This window comes from Chiloscyllium plagiosum, unplaced genomic scaffold, assembly GCF_037043375.1.
Source record: "Chiloscyllium plagiosum isolate Xiang-an unplaced genomic scaffold, Cpla_swu_hap1 HiC_scaffold_11, whole genome shotgun sequence".
Classification (NCBI taxonomy): Eukaryota; Metazoa; Chordata; class Chondrichthyes; order Orectolobiformes; family Hemiscylliidae; genus Chiloscyllium; species Chiloscyllium plagiosum.
Window position 1 is genome coordinate 40,712,667 of NW_028270149.1, and position 13,703 is coordinate 40,726,369.

Here is a 13,703-nt window from a genome sequence, read left to right on the forward strand (position 1 = left end):
CTTGTGGTTGGAGGGTTCCTAGCCGGAAGATGAGGCGTTCTTCCTCCAACCGTCCTGTTGTTGTGGTCTGATGATGGAGGAGTCCAAAGACCTGCATATCCTTGGTGGAGTGGGAGGGGGAGTTGAAATGTTGAGCTACAGGGTGGTTGGGTTGGTTGGTCCGGGTGTCCCAGAGGTGTTCTCTGAAACGCTCCGCAAGTAGCCGGCTTGTCTCCCCAATATAGAGGAGGCCACATCGGGTGCAGAGGATGCAATAGATGATATGTGTAGAGGTGCAGGTGAATCTGTGGCGGATATGGAAGTTTCCTTTGGGGCCTTGGAGGGAGGTGAGGGGGGAGGTGTGGGTGCAAGTCTTGCACCGCCTGCGGTTGCAGGGGAAGGTGCCGGGAGTGGAGGTTGGGTTGGTGGGGGGTGTGGATCTGACGAGGGAGTCACGGAGGGAGTGGTCTTTACGGAATGCTGATAGGGGAGGGAAGGGAAATATATCCTTGGTGGTGGGGTCCGTTTGGAGGTAGCGGAAATGACGGCGGATGATGCGCTGTACATGGAGATTGGTGGGGTGGTAGGTGAGTACCAGTGGGGTTCTGTCCTGGTGGCGGTTGGAGGGGCGGGGTTCAAGGGCGGAGGAGCGGGAAGTGGAAGAGATGCGGTGGAGGGCATCGTCGGCCACGTCGGGGGGGAAATTGCGGTCCTTGAAGAAGGAGGCCATCTGGGTTGTGCGTTTTTGGAACTGGTCCTCCTGGGAGCAGAGGCGGCGGAGTCGAAGGAATTGGGAGAATGGGATGGCGTTTTTACAGGGGGCAGGATGGGAGGAGGTGTAGTCCAGGTAGCTGTGGGAGTCGGTCGGTTTGTAGTAGACGAAAGGAGTAGCCATGGGCACTCCTTAACGAAAGGAGTAGCCATGGGCACCCGCATGGGCCCCAGCTACGCCTGCCTCTTCGTAGGATATGTGGAACAGTCCATCTTCCGCAACTACACTGGCCCCACCCCCCACCTTTTCCTCCGCTACATCGATGACTGTATCGGCGCCGCCTAGTGCTCCCACGAGGAGGTTGAACAGTTCATCCACTTCACCAACACCTTCCACCCCGACCTCAAATTCACCTAGACAGTCTCAGATTCCTCCCTCGGGGAGAAAGTGAGGTCTGCAGATGCTGGAGATCAAAGTTGAAACTTTATTGCTGGAACAGCACAGCAGGTCAGGCAGCATCCAGGGAACAGGAGATTCGACGTTTCGGGCACAGGCCCTTCTTCAGGAATGAGCAGAGAGTGTTCAGCAGGAGAAGATAAAAGGTAGGGAGGAGGGACTTGGAGGAGGGGAGTTGGAAATGTGATAGGTGGAAAGAGGTCAAGGTGAGGGTGATAGGTCGGAGTAGGATGGAGGCGGAGAGGTCAAGAAGAAGACTGCAGGTCAGGAAGGCGGTGCCGGGCTGGAGGGATCCGGCTGAGACAAGGTGGGGGGAGGGGGGATGAAGAAACTGGTGAAGTCCAAGTTCATCCCCTGGGGTTGGAGGGTTCCCAGTCGGAAGATAAGACGCTACTCCTCCGACCGTCGGGTTGTTGTGGTTTGGCGGTGGATGAGTCCAATGACCTGCATATCCTCGGTGGAGTGGGAGGGGGAGTTGAAATGCTGTGCCACAGGTTGGTTGTGTTGGTTCGTCCGGGTGGCCCAGAGGTGCTCTCTGAATCGCTCCGCAAGTAGGCGGCCTGTCTCCCCAATATAGAGGAGGCCACACCGGCTGCAGCGGATGCAGTAGATGATGTGGGTGGAGGTGCAGGTGGGTGGACCTGCACCTCCACCCACATCATCTACTGCATCCGCTGCAGCCGGTGTGGCCTCCTCTATATTGGGGAGACAGGCCGCCTACTTGCGGAGCGATTCAGAGAGCACCTCTGGGCCACCCGGACGAACCAACCCAACCAACCTGTGGCACAGCATTTCAACTCCCCCTCCCACTCCACCGAGGATATGCAGGTCATTGGACTCATCCACCGCCAAACCACAACAACCCGACGGTCGGAGGAGGAGCGTCTTATCTTCCGACTGGGAACCCTCCAACCCCAGGGGATGAACTTGGACTTCACCAGTTTCTTCATCCCCCCTCCCCCCACCTTGTCTCAGCCGGATCCCTCCAGCCCGGCACCGCCTTCCTGACCTGCAGTCTTCTTCTTGACCTCTCCGCCTCCATCCTACTCCGACCTATCACCCTCACCTTGACCTCTTTCCACCTATCACATTTCCAACTCCCCTCCTCCAAGTCCCTCCTCCCTACCTTTTATCTTCTCCTGCTGAACACTCTCTGCTCATTCCTGAAGAAGGGCCTGTGCCCGAAACGTCGAATCTCCTGTTCCCTGGATGCTGCCTGACCTGCTGTGCTGTTCCAGCAACAAAGTTTCAACTCAGATTCCTCCCTCCCCTTCCTCGACCTTTCTATTTCTATCTCAGGCGACCGAATCAACACGGACATCTACTACAAACCGACCGACTCCCACAGCTACCTGGACTACACCTCCTCCCATCCTGCCCCCTGTAAAAACGCCATCCCATTCTCCCAATTCCTTCGACTCCGCCGCCTCTGCTCCCAGGAGGACCAGTTCCAAAAACGCACAACCCAGATGGCCTCCTTCTTCAAGGACTGCAATTTCCCCCCCGACGTGGTCGACGATGCCCTCCACCGCATCTCTTCCACTTCCCGCTCCTCCGCCCTTGAACCCCGCCCCTCCAACCGCCACCAGGACAGAACCCCACTGGTACTCACCTACCACCCCACCAATCTCCATGTACAGCGCATCATCCGCCGTCATTTCCGCTACCTCCAAACGGACCCCACCACCAAGGATATATTTCCCTCCCCTCCCCTATCAGCATTCCGTAAAGACCACTCCCTCCGTGACTCCCTCGTCGGATCCACACCCCCCACCAACCCAACCTCCACTCCCGGCACCTTCCCCTGCAACCGCAGGAGGTGCAAGACTTGCGCCCACACCTCCCCCCTCACCTCCCTCCAAGGCCCCAAAGGAAACTTCCATATCCGCCACAGATTCACCTGCACCTCTACACATATCATCTATTGCATCCTCTGCACCCGATGTGGCCTCCTCTATATTGGGGAGACAGGCCGGCTACTTGCGGAGCGTTTCAGAGAACACCTCTGGGACACCCGGACCAACCAACCCAACCACCCTGTAGCTCAACATTTCAACTCCCCCTCCCACTCCACCAAGGATATGCAGGTCTTTGGACTCCTCCATCATCAGGACGGTTGGAGGAAGAACGCCTCATCTTCCGGCTAGGAACCCTCCAACCACAAGAGATGAACTCGGATTTCACCAGTTTCCTCATTTCCCCTCCCCCCACCCTGTCTCAGTCAAATCCATCAAATTCAGCACCGCCTTCCTAACCTGAGATATTCTTCCCGACCTCTCCGCCCCCACCCCAGTCTGACCTATCACCCTCACCTTGACCTCTTTCCACCTATCACATTTCCGACGCCCCTCCCCCAAGTCCCTCCTCCCTACCTTTTATCTTAGCCTGCTGGACAAACTTTCCTCATTCCTGAAGAAGGGCTTATGCCCGAAATGTCGATTCTCCTGTTCCCTGGATGCTGCCTGACCTGCTGCGCTTTTCCAGCAACACATTTCCAGCTCTGATCTCCAGCATCTGCAGACCTCACTTTCTTCCCATAAGATCATGGTCAACATTGCGCCAAACATATTTTCGACTGAGTTAACCTCTAGCAGGCCAATTGGCATGTTCGTAACCTCTGAGCCACCGGTCGTGTAGCTTTTTATTCACTTGTGGGACATGGACATTGCTGACTGTTAGCATCTTATTGTCCATCCCTAGTTGCCCTTGAAAAGGTGGTTGTTCGATGCCTTCTTGAACTTCTGTAATCCATGTGCTGTATGTTGAACCACAATGTCCTTAGGGAGGGCATTCCAAGATTTTGACCCAGAGACATATTTCCAAGTTAGGATGATGGGTGTCTTGGAAGGAAACTTGCAGATGGTGGTGTTCCGATGTATCTACTCCCCTTATCTTTCTAGATGGAAGTAGTCATTGGTTTGGAAGATGCTATCTAAGGATATGTGGTGAATTTCTGCAGTGTATCTTGTAGAAAGTACAAACTGCTGCTACTGAGTGTTGGTGGTGGAGGGAGTGGATGTTTGTGGGTGTGTTGCCTATCAAGTGGGCTGCTTTGTCCTGGATGATGTCAACCTTCAGTATTGTTGGAACTGTACCCATTTAGAATCTGGTGCTGGAAAAGAACAGCAGGTCAGGCAGCATCTGAGGAGCGGGAGAATCGATGTTTTGGGCATAAGCCCTTCATCAGGAATATGTTCAGGTCCAAATTGTTTTGGTCTAAATGTAGTCTGAAGTCCATGCGGAATCAGTCGATTCCTTAGGCAGGCACTGACGAAGGAGATGTGGCTGTGGTAGCGAGTCTGCTTCATGAAGTGGCTGAAGAGCTTCAGGGCAGAGACGATTATCCGGGTGGTACAGTGAGAGAGACTCACTGAGATCCTTGTAGAGAGAGAAGGAGAACTTCATCAAAGTAGGCATCCTTGGAAGATGCTTCACAGTGGGGTTGAAATCAACTACGAGAAAGTGAGGATAGCAGTTGCTGCAGACTGAGGACTCTAATCTCCAGCATCTGCAGTCCTTAGTTTCTCATAGCTGCACCCATCTAGGCAAGTGAGTATCCCATCACACTCCTGACTTGTGCCCTGTCAATGGTGGACAGACTTTGGGGAGTCAGGAGGTGAGGTCCTTGCTGTGGTATTCCATCTTGGGCCTCCGATCTTTGTAGCCATGTTTTTATGTGGTGAGAATGTTTCTGGTCAATGGTAGCCCACTGAATGTTGATAGGGGATTCAGTGATGATAACACCATTGAATGTCAGCCTAAGCCTGGATGTGTTCAGATTTTGTTGTATTTGAACATGGACTGTTTCAATATTTGAGGAATGGTGCTAAACGTTGTGCAGTCATAGAGTCATAGTCATAGAGATGTACAGCTCAGAAACAGACTCTTCATTCCAACTCGTGCATGCTGACCACATATCCTAAACTAATATAGTCCCATTTGCCAGCAGTTGGCCCATATCCCTTTAAAGTTGAAACTTTATTGCTGGAACAGCACAGCAGGTCAGGCAGCATCCAGGGAACAGGAGATTCGACGTTTCGGGCACAGGCCCTTCTTCAGGAAGGGGCCTGAAGAAGGGCCTGTGCCCGAAACGTCGAATCTCCTGTTCCCTGGATGCTGCCTGACCTGCTGTGCTGTTCCAGCAATAAAGTTTCAACTTTGATCTCCAGCATCTGCAGACCTCACTTTCTCCCCATATCCCTTTAAAACCTTGCTATTCATATGCCCATCCAGATGCCTCTTAATTGTTGTTATTGTATCAATCTCCACCACTTCCTCTGGCAGCTCATTCCATACAAGCACCACCCTCTATGTGAAAAAGTTGCCCCTTAGGTCCTTTTTAAATTTTTTCCATCTCAACCTAAACCTATGCCCTCTAGTTCTGGACTCCTTCATCCCACGGAAAAGACCTTGTCTATTTACCCTATCCATGCCCCTCATGATTTTATAAACTTCTGTAAGGTCACCTCTCAGCCTCTGACGTTCCAGGGAAAACAGTCCCAGCCTGTTCAGCCTCTCCCTCGAGCTCAAATCCTCCAACCCTGGCAAAATCTTTGTGAATCTTTTCTGAACCCTTTCAAGTTTCACACCATCCTTCTGATAAGAAGGAAACCAGAATTGCGCAATCATTGGTGAACATCCCCACTTTTGACCTGATGATGGAGAAAAGATCATTGAATCAGCTCAAAATGGAGCAGCTTAGAAAGAACATTGATTATTTTGTGTACATTTTGGTAGATTAGTTCCAATGCAAAAAGAGGCTATTCTGAAGATTATACAATGTACTTCCTCCCTGCAAGAGTCCCAGTTTCATACCCTTCCCCCAGGTTGCTACAAGGGTTCTCTCGAAACAAAAAGAGATAAAGAACTTAGAATGTTGCAAATCAGAAATAAAAACAGAAATTGCTGGGAAAACTCAGCTGGACTGTCAGCATCTATGGAGAAAAAGCAAAATTAATGTTTCGGGTCCAGTGACGTTTCTTAAGACAGTTTTCTCGACCATATTCAATTCCTTTTTGAAAGCCATGATTAAATCTGCACCCACAATACTCTCAAGCAGTTCAGTCCAGCTATAACCAATCACTGAATAAAGAGGATTTCCTCATATTACGTTAATTGTTTCTTTTGCGATTCACCATACATTTTGAGACATCTAAGAGAAAGTGATGCTGGAGATCAGAGTCAAGAGTTTGTTGCTGGAAAAGTATAGCAGGTCAGGCAGCATCTGAGGAGCAGGAGAATCGATGTTTCGGGCATGAGCCCTTCATCAGGAATGTGAGGGCTGCTCAAGGGGGCTGAGAGATAAATGGGAGGGGTGTGGGGCTGGGGGAAAGGTAGCTTAGAAGGTGATAGATGAGGGTGGGGGAATGATGGTGATAGGTCGGAGCAGAGGGTGGAACAGATAGGTGTGAAGGAAGATGGAAAGGATGGTTCAAGATGGCAGTGCCAAATTGGAGGGCTGGACATGGGATAAGGCGCAGGGAGGGGAGGTGATGAAACTGGTGGAATCAACATTAACGCCATGTGGTTGGAGAGTTCCAAGGCGGAAGATGAGATGTTCCTCCTCCAGGTGTCGGGTGGCTTGGATTGGTGGTGGAGGAGGCCCAGGACTTGTATGACCTTGGCAGAGTGGGAGGGGGAATTGAAGTGGTTGGCCACAGGGTGGTGAGGTTGTTGGGCGTGTATGTCCCAGAGATGTTCCCTGAACCATTCTGCAATTGGCGTCCTGTCATCTCAATGTAGAGGAGACCATATTGGGAGCAATGGACAAGAGTTTGTGCCCGAAATGTCAATTCTGCTACTTCTCGGATGCTGCCTGGCTGGCTGTGCTTTTCCAGCACCACATTTTTCGACAGTAGATGAGGTGTTTGGATGCGCAGGAAAGTCTCTGCAATTGTGGAAGGATCCTTTAGAGTGTTCGCTGAAAGTGTGAGAGGTGGTGTGGGCGCAGGTTTTACACCTTTTGCAGTGGCAAGAGAAGGTGCCAGGAGTGGAGAGATGTTTGGTTGCGAGGGAGTCGCAGAAGGAATGGTCTCTGCTGAATGCTGATAGGGGTGGGGAGGGAAACATATCTCTGGTGGTGGGTCTGACTGTAGGTGGCGGAATTGGCAGAGGATGATGCATTGTATCCAGAGACTGGTGGGGTGGAAGGTGGAGACCAAGGGTATTCCATCCTTGTTGCTGTTCAAGATTTGAAGGGGAAGTTGCTGAGGGTGAGGACCAGTTCAGCCAATTGAATGAGTGTGTCGGTAGAGGGGGGCTGGTTGGGTCGGCAGGAAAGGAAGAAACGGTGGACTTGGAGGCCTTTGTCATGGTAGATAGATGTATACAGGGACTGGACGTCCACAGAGAAGATGAGGCATTGGGAGGCAGGGTAACCAGAAGTCATGGAGGACATGGAGGGTGTGGGTGGTGTCCTGAATATATTTGGGGAGTTCTTGGACCAAGGGGGACAGAATGGTGTCAAGTTATGAGGAAATACGTTCGGAGGCAGGAGCAGGCAGAGACGATGGGTTAACTTGGGCAGTCAGGTTTATGAATTTTGGGTAAGAGGTCAAACTGGGTGGTGTGGGTTCCCGGAGTATGAGATTGGAGGATGCCTTGGGGTGATGAGGTTGTGGATAGTCTGGGAGATGATGGTTTGGTAATGGGGGTGAGGAGCAGTAGGAGGACATTGTCTGTAAGTTGGCACCGGACCAAATTACCACTGCACCCTCCGCCCTAGTCCGCTGGTTTGATGGTGAAATTGGGGTTGGAGCAGAGGGCTGCAGGTTGCAAGGGTGAGAGGTTGAAGTAGTTGAGAGGGGTGGACAGGTTGAGGTGGTCAATATCACGGCGGCAGTTGGAAATGAAGAGATTGAGGGTGGGTAACAGACCAGCATGGGGTGTCCAAGAGGATAGAATGTGTTGAAGGCAGGCGTAGGGGTCCTTGGAGGGTGGGTGAGAATTCTGCTGGAAAAAGTAAGCACAGAGGAAGAAAAATTCGATGTCGCACGCATAGAATCATAGAGTCATAGAAATGTACAGCATGGAAACAGACCCTTCAGTCCAACCCGTCCATGCCGACCAGATATCCCAACCCAATCTAGTCCCACCCAACAGTACCCAGCCCATATCCCTCCAAACCCTTCCTATTCAGATACCCATCCAAATGCCTTTTAAATGTTGCAATTGTACCAGCCTCCACCACTTCTTCTGGCAGCTCATTCCATACACGTACCTCCCTCTGCGTGAAAACGTTGCCCCTTAGGTCTCTTTTATATCTTTCCCATCTCATCCTAAACCTATGCCCTCTAGTTCTGGACTCCCCGATCCCAGGGAAAAGACTTCGTCTATTTATCCTATCCATGCCCCTCATAATTTTGTAAACCTCTATAAGGTCACCCCTCAGCCTCCGACGCTCCAGGGAAAACAGGCCCAGCCTGTTCAGCCTCTCCCTGTAGCTCAGACCCTCCAACCCTGGCAACATCCTTGGTAAATCTTTTCTGAACCCTTTCAAGTTTCACAACATCTTTCCAATAGGAAGGAGACCAGAATTGCACGCAATATTCCAACAGTGGCCTGACCAATGTCCTGTACAGCCGCAACATGACCTCCCAACTCCTATACTCAATACTCTGACCAATAAAGGAAAGCATACGAAACGCCTTCTTCACTATCCTATCTATCTGCGACTCCACTTTCAAAGAGCTATGAACCTGCACTCCAAGGTCTCTTTGTTCAGCAACACTTCCTCGGACCTTACCATTAAGTGTATAAGTCCTGCTAAGATTTGCTTTCCCAAAATGCAGCACCTCACATTTATCTAAATTAAACTCCATCTGCCACTTCTCAGCCCATTGGCCCATCTGGTCCAGCTCCTGTTGTAATCTGAGGTAACCCTCTTCGCTGTCCACTACACCTCCAATTTTGGTGTCATCTACAAACTTACTAACTGTACCTCTTCTGCTCGCATCCAAATCATTTATGTAAATGACAAAATGTAGAGGGCCCAGCACCGATCCTTGTGGCACTCCATTGGTCACAGGCCTCCAGTCTGAAAAACAACCCTTCACCACCACCCTCTGTCTTCTACCTTTGAGCCAGTTCTATATCCAAATGGCTAGTTCTCCCTGTATTCAATGAGATCTAACCTTGCTCATCAGTCTCCCATGGGGAACCTTGTCGAACGCCTTACTGAAGTCCATGTAGGTCACATCTACCGCTCTGCCCTCATCAATCTTCTTTGTTACTTCTTCAAAAAACTCAATCAAGTTTGTGAGACATGATTTCCCACGCACAAAACCATGTTGACTATCCCGAATCAGTCCTTGCTTTTCCAAATACATGTACTTCTGTCCCTCAGGATTCCCTCCAACAACTTGCCCACCACCGAGGTCAGGCTCACCGGTCTATAGTTCCTTGGCTTTTCTTTACCGCCCTTCTTAAATAGTGGCACCACGTTTGCCAACCTCCAGTCTTCGGGCACCTCACCTGTGACTATCGATGATACAATATCTCAGCAAGAGGCACAGCAATCACTTCTCTAGCCTCCCACAGAGTTCTCGGGTACACCTGATCAGGTCCTGGGGATTTATCCACTTTTAACTGTTTCAAGACATCCAGCACTTCCTCCTCTGTAATCTGGACATTTTGCATTATGTTACCATCTATTTCCCTACAGTCTATGTCTTCCATATCCTTTTCCACAGTAAATCCTTTCCCCCATTTTCTGTGGCTCCACACAAAGGCCGCATTGCTGATCTTTGAGGGGCCCTATTCTCTCCTGAGTTACCCTTTTGTCTTTAACATATTTGTAAAAACCCTTTGGATTCTCCTTAATTCTATTTGCCAAAGCTATCTCATGTCCCCGTTTTGCCCTCCTGATTTCCCTCTTAAGTATACTCCTACTTTCTTTATACTCTTCTAAGGATTCACTCGATCTATCCTGCCTATACCTGACATATGCTTCCTTCTCATTCTTAACTAAACCCTCAATTTCTTTAGAGATGGAAATGTGTTGCTGGAAAAGCGCAGCAGGTCAGGCAGCATCTAGGGAACAGGAGAATCGACGTTTCGGGCATTAGCCCTTCTTCAGGAAGGGCTGAAGAAGGGCTAATGCCTGAAACGTCGATTCTCCTGTTCCCTAGATGCTGCCTGACCTGCTGCGCTTTTCCAGCAACACATTTCCATCTCTGATCTCCAGCATCTGCAGACCTCACTTTCTCCTCAATTTCTTTAGTCATCCAGCATTTCCTATACCTACCAGCCTTCCCTTTCATCCTGACTGGAATATACTTTCTCTGGATTCTTGTTATCTCATTTCTGAAGGCTTCCCATTTTCCAGCTGTCCCTTTAACTGTGAACATGTCTCCAATCAGCTTTCGAAAGTTCTTGCCTAATACCATCAAAATTGGCCTTTCTCCAATTTAGAACTTCAACTTTTAGATCTGATCTATCCTTTTCCATCAATATTTTAAAACAAATAGAATTATGGTCGCTGGCCCAAAGTGCTCCCCTACTGACACCTCAGTCACCTGCCCAGCTTTATTTCCAAAGAGTTGGTCAAATTTTGCACCTTCTCTAGTAGGTACATTCACATACTGAATCAGAAAATTGTCTTGCACACACTTAAGAAATTCCTCTCCATCTAAACCTTTAACACTATGGCAGTCCCAGTCAATGTTTGGAAATTTAAAATCCCCTACCATAACTACCTTATTATTCTTAAAGATAGCTGAGATCTCCTTACAAGTTTGTTTCTCAATTTCCTTCTGACTCTTGGGAGGTCTATAATACAATCCCAATAAGGTGATCATCCCTTTCTTATTTCTCAGTTCCACCCTGTTGAATTCCTTGATCTGGGACCATGGTGGAATGAAGGTGAGGCCTTTGGTGAGGACTGGTCGTTCATTTTCAGTGAGGGGGTGGTCTGGGTGGATTTGTAAAAACATGGCAGGACTGGGGCTAAGACCTGGCTTGGGACTGGAATTGGGAGTGGGGGCGGCAGAGACAGTCTCTGAAATGGGTGTGGTCATGGTATTGTGAGTGATGTCACCAATGGAAGTGATGCACACCGTGGGGATCAGAGGGAACGGAAGCAATGTATTCAGTGGTATCTGTGTGGTCAGATGTGATGTTGCATGGGATGTTTGTGGTGTCTTCAGCGGTGGTTGCATGAGTGACGTCTATCGGGATGGAAGTGGCTAAGGCAGCAGCAACTCCGGAGGCAGAAGTGATGTGTCGGGTAGACTTGGCAGTGCTTTTGGCAGCAATGGTCCTGGTGGCAATTGTGGAGGTGGTGGTCCTGGCAGGGATTGTGGAGGCAGTATAGTCGGTGGTGGCCACAGTCTGTGAGGCAGCGGGGGCAGAAATGATATCATCATTTACACTGTATGTAGAACGTTACAGCACAGTGCAGGCCCTTCAGCCCTCGATGTTGCATTGACCTGCGAAATTAATCTGATGCCCATCCAACCTACACGGTTCCATTATTATCCAGATGTATGTCCATGTCCATGCCCATTTAAATTCCCTTAACGTCAGCGAGTCTACTACTGTTGCAGGCGGGCCATTCCATGCCCCTACTACTCTCTGAGCAAAGAAACTACCCCTGATATCTGTCCTAAATCTATCAGAACTCAATTTAAAGCTATATCCCCTCATGCTAGCCTTCACTATCTGAGGAAAAAAGCTTTCACTGTCCACCCTGTCTAACCCTCTGATCATCTTATACATCACGATTAAGTCACCTCTCAACCTTCTTCTCTCCAATGAAAACAGCTTCAGTTCCATCAGTCTTTCCTCATAAGACCTTCCTTCCATTCCAAGCAACATTCTAGTAAATCTCCTCTGTACCCTTTCCAAAGCTTCCACATCCTTCCTATAATGCGGTGACCAGAACTGTATGCAATACTCCAGTGCAGCCTTACCAGTGTCTTGTACGGCTGAAGCATGACCTCGGGGCTCTGAAACTCAATCCCCCTACCAATAAACACCAACACACCACATGCCTTCTGATCAATCCTATCAGAGCTGAAAATGTGTTGCTGGAAAAGCGCAGCAGGTCAGGCAGCATCCAGGGAACAGGAGAATCGACGTTTCGGGCATAAGCCCTTCTTCAGGAATGAGGAAAGTTTGTCCAGCAGGCTAAGATAAAAGGTAGGGAGGAGGGACTTGGGGGAGGGATGTCAGAAATGCGATAGGTGGAAGGAGGTCAAGGTGAGGGTGATAGGTCAGACTGGGGTGAGGGCGGAGAGGTCAGGAAGAAGATTGCAGGTTAGGAAGGCAGTGCTGAGTTCGATGGATTTGACTGAGACAAGGTGGGGGGAGGGGGAATGAGGAAACTGGTGAAATCCGAGTTCATCCCTTGTGGTTGGAGGATTCCTAGGCGGAAGATGAGGCGCTCTTCCTCCAACCGTCATGTTGTTGTGGTCTGGCGATGGAGGAGTCCAAAGACCTGCATATCTTTGGTGGAGTGGGAGGGGGAGTTGAAGTGTTGAGCCACAGGGTGGTTGGGTTGGTTGGTCCGGGTGTCCCAGAGGTGTTCTCTGAAATGCTCCACAAGTAGGCGGCCTGTCTCCCCAATATAGAGGAGGCCACATCGGGTGCAGAGGATGCAATAGATGATGTGTGTGGAGGTGCAGGTGAATCTGTGGCAGATATGGAAGTTTCCTTTGGGGCCTTGGAGGGAGGTGAGGTGGGAGGTGTGGACGCAAGTCTTGCACCTCCTGCGGTTGCAGGGCAAGGTGCCGGGAGTGGAGGTTGGGTTGGTGGGGGGTGTGGATCTGACGAGGGAGTCACGGAGGGAGTGGTCTTTACGAAATGCTGAAAGGGGAGGGGAGGGAAATATATCCTTGGTGGTGGGGTCCGTTTGGATGTGGCGGAAATGACGGCGGATGATGCGCTGTACATGGAGATTGGTGGGGTTGTAGGTGAGGACCAGTGGCGGTTGTGTCCTGGTGGCGGTTGGAGGGGCGGGGCTCAAGGGCGGAGGAGCGGGAAGTGGAAGAGATGCGGTGGAGGGCATCGTTGACCACGTCGGGGCGGGGGAAATTGCGGTCCTTGAAGAAGGAGGCCATCTGGGTTGTACGTTTTTGGAACTGGTCCTCCTGGGAGCAGAGGCGGCGGAGTCGAAGGAATTGGGAGAATGGGATGGCGTTTTTACAGGGGGCAGGGTGGGAGGAGGTGTAGTCCAGGTAGCTGTGGGAGTCGGTCGGTTTGTAGTAGATGTCCGTGTTGATTCGGTCGCCTGAGATAGAAATAGAAAGGTCGAGGAAGGGGAGGGAGGAATCTGAGACTGTCTAGGTGAATTTGAGGTCGGGGTGGAAGGTGTTGGTGAAGTGGATGAACTGTTCAACCTCCTCGTGGGAGCACGAGGCGGCGCCGATACAGTCATCGATGTAGCGGAGGAAAAGGTGGGGGGTGGGGCCAGTGTAGTTGCGGAAGATGGACTGTTCCACATATTCTACGAAGAGGCAGGCATAGCTGGGGCCCATGCGGGTGCCCATGGCTACTCCTTTCGTTTGAAGGAAGTGGGAGGATTGGAAAGAGAAGTTGTTCAGGGTGAGGACCAGTT